Raw genomic sequence first — 12500 nt, forward strand, 5'->3', positions numbered from 1 at the left:
TCTTTAGTCTTTTTAAAATAACAAAACTGACGAATATTCTGTGATTTCTGAAAGATCAATAATATAAAATGAGTCAAATTACTGTAAGTCACATGCCAGAAACCATTTTTATTGCATGAAGTCAATAACGATATTTTTTTCCTGAATGTTAAAGTTTTTGTTTAAAAATACACTAATTAATTCTTAAAAACACAACTGTCTTTGATTTATACTGAAAGAAAGGGTCAGCTTTTGTCACCATAGATTACAGTGCAGATTAAATCCACATTTTGATTGTAGTTTGTAAACATTATGAAGTGCTCGACTAGCCTGTTGTTTTAGTATGTCATGAGTTTTTCTTTAAATGACTAATTTCTTCTGTATTGTACATGGAGGTCAATGCCAACATTTGTTCCAAAAGAAGATGAGGCGGCCTGATCCAGCACTGCTCCAGAGACACCAGCAGCTGCACAGGTACAGACACAGAATGCAGCACTGAGGACCGTCAGTCTCTACAGGTACAGAGAGAGCTTTATTCCTTACCTTTTGTAAATGTTTGAAATTAGGAATGTGTTTTGTTTGTGTGATTTTGCTCTTCTGTGGGGGCACCACAGCAGCCCTGCTCATTAGCATGTTGACTTGAGGAAAAGTAAATCTGGAACTATGTTCAAGAAATAAATAAACGTTTCAAGGGGGAAATAAACTTTTACTTTTCCCCCCAACATTTGTGTAATTTTATATACATTTATTTATTTGCATATTTATTTATTTATTTATTTATATTTTATATACATTTATTTATTTGCATATGGGGAAAAGTCTATGGCAGGCTATTGGAGAGGAGGATCCGGCCAATGGTTCACCCTAGGATCCAGGAGGAACAATGCTCTTACCCCTCATGCCACTGCTGTTCTCGTTCATAGCCTTGTCACATCTCGTTTAGATTACTGCAACTCTCTTCTCTTTGGTCTCACTCATAAGTCTCTCCGTAAGCTTCAGTTGGTCCAGAACTCAGCTGCCCGTATCATCACCAGAACCCCTTCTTCTCATCACATCACCCCTGTCCTGCAGCAACTTCATTGTTTGCCTGTTCATTTTCGAATTGACTTTAAAATCTTGATGTTAACATTCAAAGCCATCCACAATCTCGCCCCTCCATATTTGTCTGCCCTCATCCACATTTCTGTTCCTTCTCGCATCCTGCGATCTTCTTCCTCCCTCCACTTGTCTGTTCTCTCTTCTCGCCTTTCAACTATGGGCAACAGAGCATTTAGCCGCTCTGCTCCGCGACTCACTACCACCTGCCATCAGAAACATTGACTCCCTTACACTGTTCAAATCAAGACTCAAAACCCACTTATTTAAGATGGCTTTTAATACCTAATTTTATTTGCACTATTGCTGTGTATATCTTATTATTTCTCTCGTTGTTTTATTGCTCTTGTTGATTGTACGGTGTCCTTGAGTTGCTAGAAAGGAGCCTTTAAATAAAATGTATTATTATTATTATTATTAATGCGGTTTTCGTCCGGGCCGTGGTACACTGGACCAGCTCTATACCCTCACCAGGGTCCTTGAGGGTTCATATTAGTATGCCCAATCAGTTCCTCAACAGATCGCCAATCAGAGGCGATCTGTTGAGGGCCATCTCGTCCCTGTATGAACAGAGTAGGAGTCTGGTTCACATTGCCGGCAATAGGTCAGATTTGTTTCCAATGCATGTTAGACTTTGGCAGTGCTGCCCTTTGTCACCAATTCTATTCATAATTTATATGGAAAGAATTTTAAGGCATCCTTGGGCTGGAGGGGGTCCGGTTCGGGGACCACAGGATTTCATCTCTGTTATTCACAGACGATGTTGCACTGTTAGACCTTACCGGGGTTTTTTTTACAGTAGAATACTGGCAACACTGTTGCCAGCTACTCATTGTAAAAGTTTGGTTACAGTAAGTAACTGGCAACAGTGTTGCCAGTTAATTACTGTTACTGAACCATTACAGTGAGTGGCTGGCAACAGGGTTGCCAGTTAATTGCTGTAATAGAGCAGCAGGGGTAACTAACTGAAAACTGTACAGTTAATTACTGTATTGTAGTGTTACAAATCACAGCATTATACTGCATACACATTAATAGTATGTCATATATAGTTATTGTAGTGTTACTAAAATTAATCAGTATTCTTAGCTGTTATTTAAAAATAGAAGGCATAACGTTTTTTCAGACAAATTTATTTTATTGTTTTGGCACCAAACAAATAAATAACAGAAAATGTATAACAAAATTAAGAAATCAGCAGATATAAATATTGTCTCGCATATTACAGGGCTGCACAGTAAGGCTGCGGTCACACTAACATTTCAGCAAGCAAAATTCTGTCATACTGCACTGCGAAGTGGAATTAAACAAAACGAGTAGTGGAATTAAACAAAATAATAAGAGATTGAAAAAGCAAGCCAGAGAGGTCATGTTTTGATCTTTGATTGGTCTCAAGCAATCACATGATGTGATTTCGTATGTCAGCGTTCTCCAAGCTTGAATTTTCCAATGCTGCGAATTATGAAATTTGTCGCATGAGCTATCATTCCAGGTCTGCAGTACTCACATGCGTATGAATGGAAGTCTATAGGGAGAAAAGTGCAGTGTTGTAACACTCGTCTTTAAATTAACGGGATACACAAGAAAAAAATAAAAGATATGGTTCAATTCTCTAGTTTCTGTATTCAAATTTTATCATGGATTGAGAGATAGTCTATGTAATAGAACCACAAATGTCTCTGAACAAATCTTAACAATGAAACAAAAACACAAACAACATTTATACAATAACATAATACAAAAATGGTGAGTGAGGGTGTGTGTGTATGTATGTATGTATATGTGCAAAGTCCAAAGTCCGTGGATGAGAGTATATGCAAAATGGATTGTTCTCACCAGAAAGGTTTGAGTCCAGATAATTGTACCATCATAAGTTGCAAGTGTACTCTTAGGATAGTCTTTACTTCAGACCTGAAAGACTAACAAGTCCAAAAAGGGCAAAAAATCCACAAAAACGATTGTCCTTCGCACACGAAAACAAGAAAAAGGTAGACCTTGGCAAACTCTTACTCCATGTGCTCCTCTGACTTCTTCGGATGACACTGTGAGTAATGTCCAGGTGCCCTCTATCTCCCCCTTGTGGTGAGTATGTTATGTGAATGTGTATAAATAGAAAAAAGATCAACAGAACAGGAAATAGAACACCGATACATTCACCTCATCCCTTCAAAATAAAGTATCTAAAATAAAAGTCCATTACTCATTTGTATATTCGTAGCCTCAAGAACCGTGAGTATGCTTTACTGCCAGGCCTATTCACACATTTAATGAACATAACAGAAAGCGTACCTCAATTATGTGGCACTGTTACTATAGTACATCAGAGAAAGAGTGTTTGGCGGTGGTCTGGGCAGTAGAAAAGTGGAGACATTACTTGGAAGGAATGCCTTTTGATGTTTTCACAGATCATTCTGCATTGACTTGGGCATTTAATTGCCCAAAGACCTCTTCTCGTCTAACACGCTGGACCCTGAGGCTGCAGCAATTTGTTTTTAGAGTGCATCACCGTAAAGGGTGCGTAAACTTGGTACCTGACGCCCTGTCAAGAGCTGGTGATTCATCAGTACCTAACCCTTGTCTTTCCATCACTTCAACAACTGCATCAGAGTTACCCATCAGTCTGGATGAAATTCAAAAAGCTCAACAAGATGATAAAGCTCTACTCCAGTTAACATCCACTCCATCACGCTGTGTTGCCAAAGATCAAGCCATTACCTTTGAGAAAATCCAAGGTATTTGGTACAGAAAAGTTCCCCTAAAAGGTGAAGGGAATAAATATCAGCTTGTGGTACCAGAAGAACTCACTCAGAACTTTCTTCACTACTTCCATGATAATCCACTAGCTGGTCACTTGGGTCAACTCAAAACTCTTCTGAAGATCTTGGAAGTGGCATGGTGGCCATCTGTAAGAAAAGAGGTCTGGAGTTATGTTAAGAGTTGTAAGCTCTGTCAGCAGTACAAGCCTAGTAATAGTAAACCCTCTGGACTTTTGCAGAGTAATTTAATTACTGAACCAGGACACACTCTAGGGACAGACCTGATGGGACCATTCCCTATGAGCAAGAAGCGGAATGCTTATATTCTTGTGATTGTGGACTACTTCACAAAGTGGACTGAATTATTTCCCTTGAGAGACAGTAAGACCCAAAAGATTGCAAAGATTCTCAAAGAGGAAATATTTACCCGATGGGGTGTCCCGAAGTATTTGGTCTCAGACAGAGGTCCACAATTTACTTCTTCCATCTTGTCCAATGTGTGTAAATCCTGGGGATGCATACAAAAGCTAACTACTGCTTACCATCCACAAAGCAATCTTACTGAGAGGGTAAATAGGACTCTTAAAACCATGATCGCTTCCTATGTAGGCCAACAACACCAGAACTGGGACCAGTGGTTGCCCGAGTTAAGGTATGCCATCAACACCGCACAGCAGGAGACAACTGGTTGTACCCCAGCGGAGCTTATGGTAGGACGTCAGATCCATGGACCTCTGGAAAGACTCATACATTTGCCTCCATCACCTGAACAAGCATCATACACTGTACTGGATCGACAACACTACCTTCAACAGGAGGTCGTGCAAAGAATGAGGATGAACCAGGCTAAACAAGCTAAGTACTACAACCTTAAAAGGAAAGATGTACAATTTAAGGTGGGTGACTTAGTTTGGCTTAAAACTCACCCTTTATCCAGTGCAGTCAGTAAATTCACCTCCAAATTAGCTCCGAAGTGGGAAGGACCTGGGGTGATTACTAAGAGAAAAGGGGTTAATTTAATGTTTTAATGTGGTTAATTTAAAACGCCTTTATGGTCGTTCTTCCTTCGAGATGCCGGCTGGGGGGGGGGATCTATGTAGCGCTGCCACATAATTGAGGTACGCTTTCTGTTATGTTCATTAAATGTGTGAATAGGCCTGGCAGTAAAGCATACTCACGGTTCTTGAGGCTACGAATATACAAATGAGTAATGGACTTTTATTTTAGATACTTTATTTTGAAGGGATGAGGTGAGGTGAATGTATCGGTGTTCTATTTCCTGTTCTGTTGATCTTTTTTCTATTTATACACATTCACATAACATACTCACCACAAGGGGGAGATAGAGGGCACCTGGACATTACTCACAGTGTCATCCGAAGAAGTCAGAGGAGCACATGGAGTAAGAGTTTGCCAAGGTCTACCTTTTTCTTGTTTTCGTGTGCGAAGGACAATCGTTTTTGTGGATTTTTTGCCCTTTTTGGACTTGTTAGTCTTTCAGGTCTGAAGTAAAGACTATCCTAAGAGTACACTTGCAACTTATGATGGTACAATTATCTGGACTCAAACCTTTCTGGTGAGAACAATCCATTTTGCATATACTCTCATCCACGGACTTTGGACTTTGCACATATACATACATACATACACACACACCCTCACTCACCATTTTTGTATTATGTTATTGTATATTGTATTGTTTGTGTTTTTGTTTCAGTGTTAAGACTTGTTCGGAGACATTTGTGGTTCTATTAAACTATCTCTCAATCCATGATAAAATTTGAATACAGAAACTAGAGAATTGAACCATATCTTTTATTTTTTTCTTGTGTATCCCGTTGATTTAAAGGCGAGTGTTACATAGTACTACAGTGTGACTGGGACTTTAAGCTGTAACTCTAATTAAACACACCTGATCAAACTAATTAAAGCTTGTTAGAAATCTACAGGGGAATGGTGAAGCAGGGTGGGTACTAAACTCTGCTGCGCTGCAGTTCTCCAGGAACTTGGAGTTTGACCCACATGGTATACAGCAGGGGTGCTCAATCCTGTTCCTGGAGATCTACCTTCCTGCAGATTTCAGTTGCTACCCATATCAAACACACCTGCCTGTAAATATCAAGTGGTGTTCAGGTCCTAATTAATTGGTTTAGCTGTGTTTGATATGGATAGCAACTGAAATCTGCAGGAAGGTAGATCTCCAGGAACAGGATTGAGCACCCCTGTTATATAGCATACTTTTAAAGCAACTGCCAACATTTATCACAATCACATATCCAATAAACACACACACACACACACACACACACACACACACACACACACACACAAAGTGCTGCAGTGAAATGTGTTACTCTCTCCTCAATCCTGACCATGCAAAAAAAAAAAAAAACTGAACAGCAAAAAACACAAAATAATTTTTTTAAATTTTAAAGTTTTAAATATTATAAACTGTGTCAAATCTTAATAAAAAGTTTAAAGTAATTATAAAAAACAAAAATAAAGTTGGCAACAACGAAAAACCAAAGGATCCAATCTTTTATTGTTATAATTATCTCATGACAACAAACCTTTTTATTGTTTCTAATATCAATTCATAGGTGGAAACACTGCTCTGAAAAATACTTAGCAACAAACTCAACCTGGGACCTGACAGTGGAGCTTTTGTGTGTGGATGGCTATGTGTATCATGTTTTTGTGATTCCCTGTGATGATGTGCACATGTTCCCTTACTGAGATGATGGAATTTAATTTTGGCTTAGTTGCCAGAAAGATACATACAACTGTTAGCATCTGTACATTATGACAGTATGCAATATCCAATAAATACATATACTTAAACAAAAGTAATGTAAGAAGTTATATGAGGAGAGGCTAACTAGCTAACAATGTAGCTTTTAAGTACACAGTTCAAGATAACAACAATATAACTTAAAACACAGCCTTATTTTATAAACCCTCAAAAACATTTGAACACATTTTATTTACTCATTGTAGATTCTTATTTAAAGCCTAAAACATATCAGACTCTCCATCTGAATTGATAGACAGAGAATAAAACACACTCAGCAGTAAACAAATCAAAAACCTGACTCTCTTAAAGGGCCAGCATTTTCTGAAAACTTTTTCTAACATCTTTGTGTTTAGAATAAGACAGACAGCCTGTGGGAGTGTGGTGATGCCTAAATCATTATTTTCTGCCTTTAAAATGCACGTCTCTAGCAACATAAACCATAAGAGTAGATGGGAAAGTAATTTGCTATTTATTGTCAAAGTTACTATCTGTAATGGGTACATGAAGTAAATTACTGTAATTTATTCTTTGCACTACACAATTTCATACAAAGTCTACTCCTATTACAGCAAAACACTGGCTATTTTACAGTTATTTACTGCACAATCTGCAGGGTAACAGTGCAGTTATAGTAATTAAACACACCTGATCAAACTAAATCTAAAGGTAGTGTGTTGAAGCAGGGCTGGAACTAAATTCTGCTGGGCTGCGGCCCTCCAGAAGTCAGTTGAGTTGGCTCGGGCATCTGTTTAGGATGCCTCCTGGATCCCCACAGAGGAGCTGAAGGAAGTGTTTGGGGAGAGGGAAGTCTGGGGTTCTCTCCTTAGATGCTGCCCCCGCGACCCGGCCCCGGAAAAGCTGCAGAATGAATAAATGTATATATGTGTATGTATATATATATATATATATATATATATATATATAATTCATGCAGGGATTAATGGATTATTTAAAAAAATATATACATATTTGAGTATTTATTTATTTATTGTTTTTACAGGTTTTGTCCTCCATGCCATGGTGAGTTCATTTTAAACTATAAAATCTATAAAAATGTTATCTAAAATACAATTTTAGGGGGGGGCATATAATTATTTACTTTTTTTAAAGGAACTAAATTAATGTATAATTTCTTAAAACGTTGCCAATCAGTTCCAAAACATTGCCTTAAAAGTCACAGCCAGGGATGCGCTGGGTTGGGTTTTTGTTAACCTGAGAACGTTCTAAGCTTTCGGTCAGTTGAATGACTTAGGAGTGAAGGTGTGTGATCTTGTTGACTGTTGTATGTATTGTATCTTCAGTTGGAATCAGAGGGATTGCTGTGCCGGGTTCTGTCAGGAGCGCTGGGTCTCTCTCTGGTCCTCTCCTTCATTCTGGTTCCTCTTCAGTGTTTTCACCTGAGTTGAGCCTGCGGCATTTTTATGTTCAGAATTATACAATTTTGTCATCAGTCAGAAACAATAACCGGGCAAGTGCATAGATATTTAAAATCTTTAAGAATTCCTGTATTCAGTATCTCACAGAACGTAGTATTTAACATGTGTTCCCAAGGGACAACACTATTGACCTTATGCTGCAGTGCTCATTTTTGCAATTGTTTTAGAACTTCAGATTTAATTGCCTATAGGAGAAACAACTAATGGCAGAAAATGGTCTAACTACTTGCTCTACAAACAACCGTGTTCATGACTGTACATAAAAAGTGGAATAAAATAATAAGAAAACATTAGAACATCAAGCAGCATAACAAGCTGTTTATAACCTCTAAAAATCTATCTAAGTAAAAGAAGTCTCCAGCCAAATAGATTCATTTGGTGGCGGCCGCCCATACATGAAGAATGGCAGTAAAATATTCAACATTTTTTTATTCTGTCTTTTATTTTTATATGTGGAAATTTATTTTTGTGACCTAGGCATACATTTGTCATTTGATTAAGGAATCACAACTCTTTCATGAGTTATTTAATATTTTGGTTTGATGTTATCTTTAATGATGCTGATAACAATGAATAGACTTTATTTATAACCATCCCAATTAAATACAGTAGACCAATAAGAAAGAAGAAATAAGAGACCAATGAGTCAGTTTGTCTGGATTTATTAAGCATGTTATTCCAAAAAGGTCTGATAACATTTCTTCAAAATTTCAAATAAAAATAATGTCTTTTAGAGCATTTTTTGAGAAAATGGCAACTATCATAAACAATAATGCTGACTGAAAATCAAGGTCGGTAAATTGACATCTAAACACCTCTAGAGACAGGACCATGTCTAAAAACTTGATACTATCTTGTTATTTTAGCAAAAGTTATAGATAAATTATATATATATATATATATATATATATATATATATATATATATATATATATATATATATTAGTGATGTCAATCGATTAAAAAAATAACTAATTAATCGCACCTTTTTAAAAAAATTTATCGCGATTAATCGCATTTAAAATACTGAAACTTGTAAATTTGGCTATTCAAATGTAAAATTAATGTAAACGCAAGACAAAAACTATTTAAATTCAAAATATAATTGTTTAATAGAATTAAAATTCAAAATATAACTGTTTAATATAATTTTTGTTTAACCTGTAACACAGATTTCTTCATGTAAACAACATACCCACAATAAACTATCAAGATCCTGGCTTGACAGCCATATTTATTACAGAAATTAAAACACAGGCATGTTAATGACATATAAATTTCAAAACAATCAATGCCAATAAAGAAAACATTGATTTCAATGTTGGATTCTAAGTGGACTGCAAAAAAATGCCAAAATACAGGAATTGCAGATATGGAAAATGAAAAATTATAATAATAACCTATAGAATACAAACTTTTGCACTTGTTGTAAAGTTTTGTGGCTGTGAGTTGAGAACATTAATCATAAAGTAGAAACAATTTTGCTTAATCCTCCTTTACATTCATCCAGTTGCTAAGACTAGGAGTATCCCGCAAGTGCACAGAGACTACCAAATGCCCGCAAATGAATGATAATTTCTCACAAACCGGTCGTTAAATACATTGCACACCCCTCTCCACCGCATCCCTCCTAGCTCTTCAGGTAGCCTATGTCGCGCGCAACTCACCCCCACCGTCCTTCAGGTAAGTCTCGCGCGCACACGCCCCTACTCAGATACGTCGCTCACTCCACCCCTGACACCCCTCAACGGGCCTGACACAGACACACACACAACGCGCTGCAGACGTTTTGGCCCCAACGGCCTTCCATACTGGAGCGACTCCCCTCAGATTCAACACGCATGATCACGTTCATCAAATTTGCTTAAACTAAGCGTCCTAAAGTATTATTGTGTTTTACAAGGATTCTGACACAGCAACGCGAAGCATACGCTTTCGTTGCGTTTAATGAGGAAACACGCTAAACTAGGAGGGCTCATGCTGAAAGGCAGAGTAATGCCCTGACAGCTCGCGACTTCACCAGAGACTTTCTGAGTACATTCACATAAGACACCAATACTCTGATTTTAATATGAAGATTATACTCTTTTTAAAATTCTACTGTGTAGCCTAAGCAGTGATTTTATTACCCTAAAGGAACACAGAGTCACGAAATGCGGAGGATTTTCTTTCTGTTCGCCATGCGGTATGAACTTACAACAGAAGTCGAAAGTTAAAAATGAAACACCTGAAATTGCATAAAACTCTAGATAACCTGTGATGCAACTAATTGTTTTATACTGAAACTTGCCTTCAAAAAGTGTTTCCTTGATCTTACCCACATTTCTTGCATGTTGAACACATGTCCACCACAACAGGAAGTAAAAAAAAACCCTGCAACTGCAGTAATTCTTTTTAATTATTTAAAATTAATCGCATGCGTTAAGGCACTAATTTTGACAGCGCTAATATATATAGGAGACCCCCCCCCCCCCCCCCCCCATTGTGTAAAGCGCTAAATAATTGTAAGGAATTAATATTATTATAGTCCCCCCTTTGATTTTTTTTTCTTTTTTAAATATTTGCCAAATGTCTAAAATTATTAAAATATCTTTGATTTTAACACAATCATTTTTTATAAGGAAAAAACACTATCTATTAAGCTAACTCTTATTAAGTCTCTTCTTTTACGTAAGTCTCTTCTGCTCACCAAACCTGCATTTACTCCAAAGAACACCAAAAACAGTCCTATTATTATTATTATTATTATTATTATTATTATTATACATTTTTTAAACACTTGAGTACTTTTTTATTTGATGTTAAACATATTCAAATAGCAGTATTTATCTGAGATCAAAAGCTTTTGTAACATCATATAACAATGTTGAATAACTTAAAGTGAATTTTTTTGTCAAAGAACATTGTGAAATGAAAAGTTTTATTTAAAAAGTACACTTTAAATTGAACAAAAGTGAGGATAAAGTTATTTATAATGTCTTACATTTTTAATTCCGACAAATCCAGTTCTTCTAAATATTCTAGTCATCAAAGAAGGCTGAATAAACTCCTCCCTGTAAGTCTGTCCGCTTTGCCCAGCAGGATGTAGATGGACTGAAATCCCACCTGAAAGAAGCAGAGGAACAGGATGCTAAAATACTTAGAAATGGAAATGAATATGGTATCAGCAAGCTATCAGAAAATGAACAGCTGTGATCATTGTAATGTATTTTGTCTCTGCTGTGTAGTCTGTTGTCCAGCGGAGGGTTCCAGAAACTGCGGGATGGCTTTCGAAGGTCGTTTCAGGATGGCCAGCCATTCTGGATCAAGCTCAAGCTTCACGTAGGAGCTTCCTCCACAATCTGCAATCTGCAATGACAAAACAACTGAATGTACTTCTGGATCTCACTTCATACTGAAACATGCTGGATGACAGAAACAGCAGAATCAATATCTGAAGGAAGAAACTCGTCATGTGAGAGAAACTTGCTGATCTTCAGGGCAGCATTATTCATTATTCTTAGACAAACAGCTTGTTGACACCACAGCCTGCCTGAATATTGTTGCTGACCATGACCATCCTTTTATGACCACAGTGTACCCATCTTCTGATGGCAACTTTCAGCAGGATAACATGCCATGTCATGAAGTGCGAATCATCTCAGACTGGAAACATGTCAGACATGACAATGAGTTCACTGTACTCAAATGGCCTCCAGAGTCACCAGATCTCAATGCAATAGAGCACCTTTGAGATGTGGTGGAACGGGAGATTCGCATCATGGATGTGCAGCTGACAAATCTGCAGCAACTGCTTTCGTGATGCTATCATGTCAATATGGACCAAAATGTCTGATTAAAGTGCCAATTAAAGGCTTTACTGGGTTAATTAGGTTAACTGGGCAAGTTAGGGTAATTAGGCAAGTCATAGTATAACAGTGGTTTGGTCTGTAGACAATCGAAAACAATATTGCTTAAGAAAACTAGTAATATTGATCCAAAGTGGGTTTTTTTACCCAGAAAAAAAGGAAATACTGTGATAAATTCCTTCTTAATAAACATCATTTGAATAAGAAAAGAAATGTACAGGAGGGCTAATAATTTTGACTTCATATTACAATGATTGTCACTACATGAGCCATGTAGTGTGTGAAACAGGCTCAATCCAAGGTAACTAAAAGTTTTCGTTTGTCAACAGCTCAGAGTGACAGTGAAGGAGGACCCACCTGGTGCTGCATCAGTGTTGAGTCGAGTGCAGGTGAGCAGAGATCCAGTATCTGGACTGCAAGTGCTCTAGAAGCTCAGCAGCAGCAGCAGGGCTTCCCAAAGTACTGCTCTTCACTTCCTGTCTGAGGAGCTTCTTCCTGCGCACAAGAGCATTCATGTTACTGTACTGATACATGCCTCAAGAATAATCATGCAGCAGGAAGAGAAAATTGGGCATCTACATCTGGAGAAATT

At 37.4% G+C, this 12500-nt stretch overlaps 1 long non-coding RNA gene across 1 annotated transcript in view; it reads left to right on the forward strand.

Moving 5' to 3' along the window:
- Window positions 1–7644, forward strand: part of LOC141375401 (uncharacterized) — an 8171-nt gene extending 527 nt beyond the window's left edge. Inside the window, exons 2-3 of the long non-coding RNA XR_012383396.1 lie at window positions 375–497; window positions 7625–7644. This is a non-coding gene — a long non-coding RNA (uncharacterized lncRNA). The remainder of the gene's footprint in view (window positions 1–374; window positions 498–7624) is intronic.
- The last annotated feature ends 4856 nt before the right edge of the window (window positions 7645–12500 follow it).

Source organism: Danio rerio, chromosome 7 (assembly GCF_049306965.1).
Source record: "Danio rerio strain Tuebingen ecotype United States chromosome 7, GRCz12tu, whole genome shotgun sequence".
In the NCBI taxonomy this organism is placed as follows: Eukaryota; Metazoa; Chordata; class Actinopteri; order Cypriniformes; family Danionidae; genus Danio; species Danio rerio.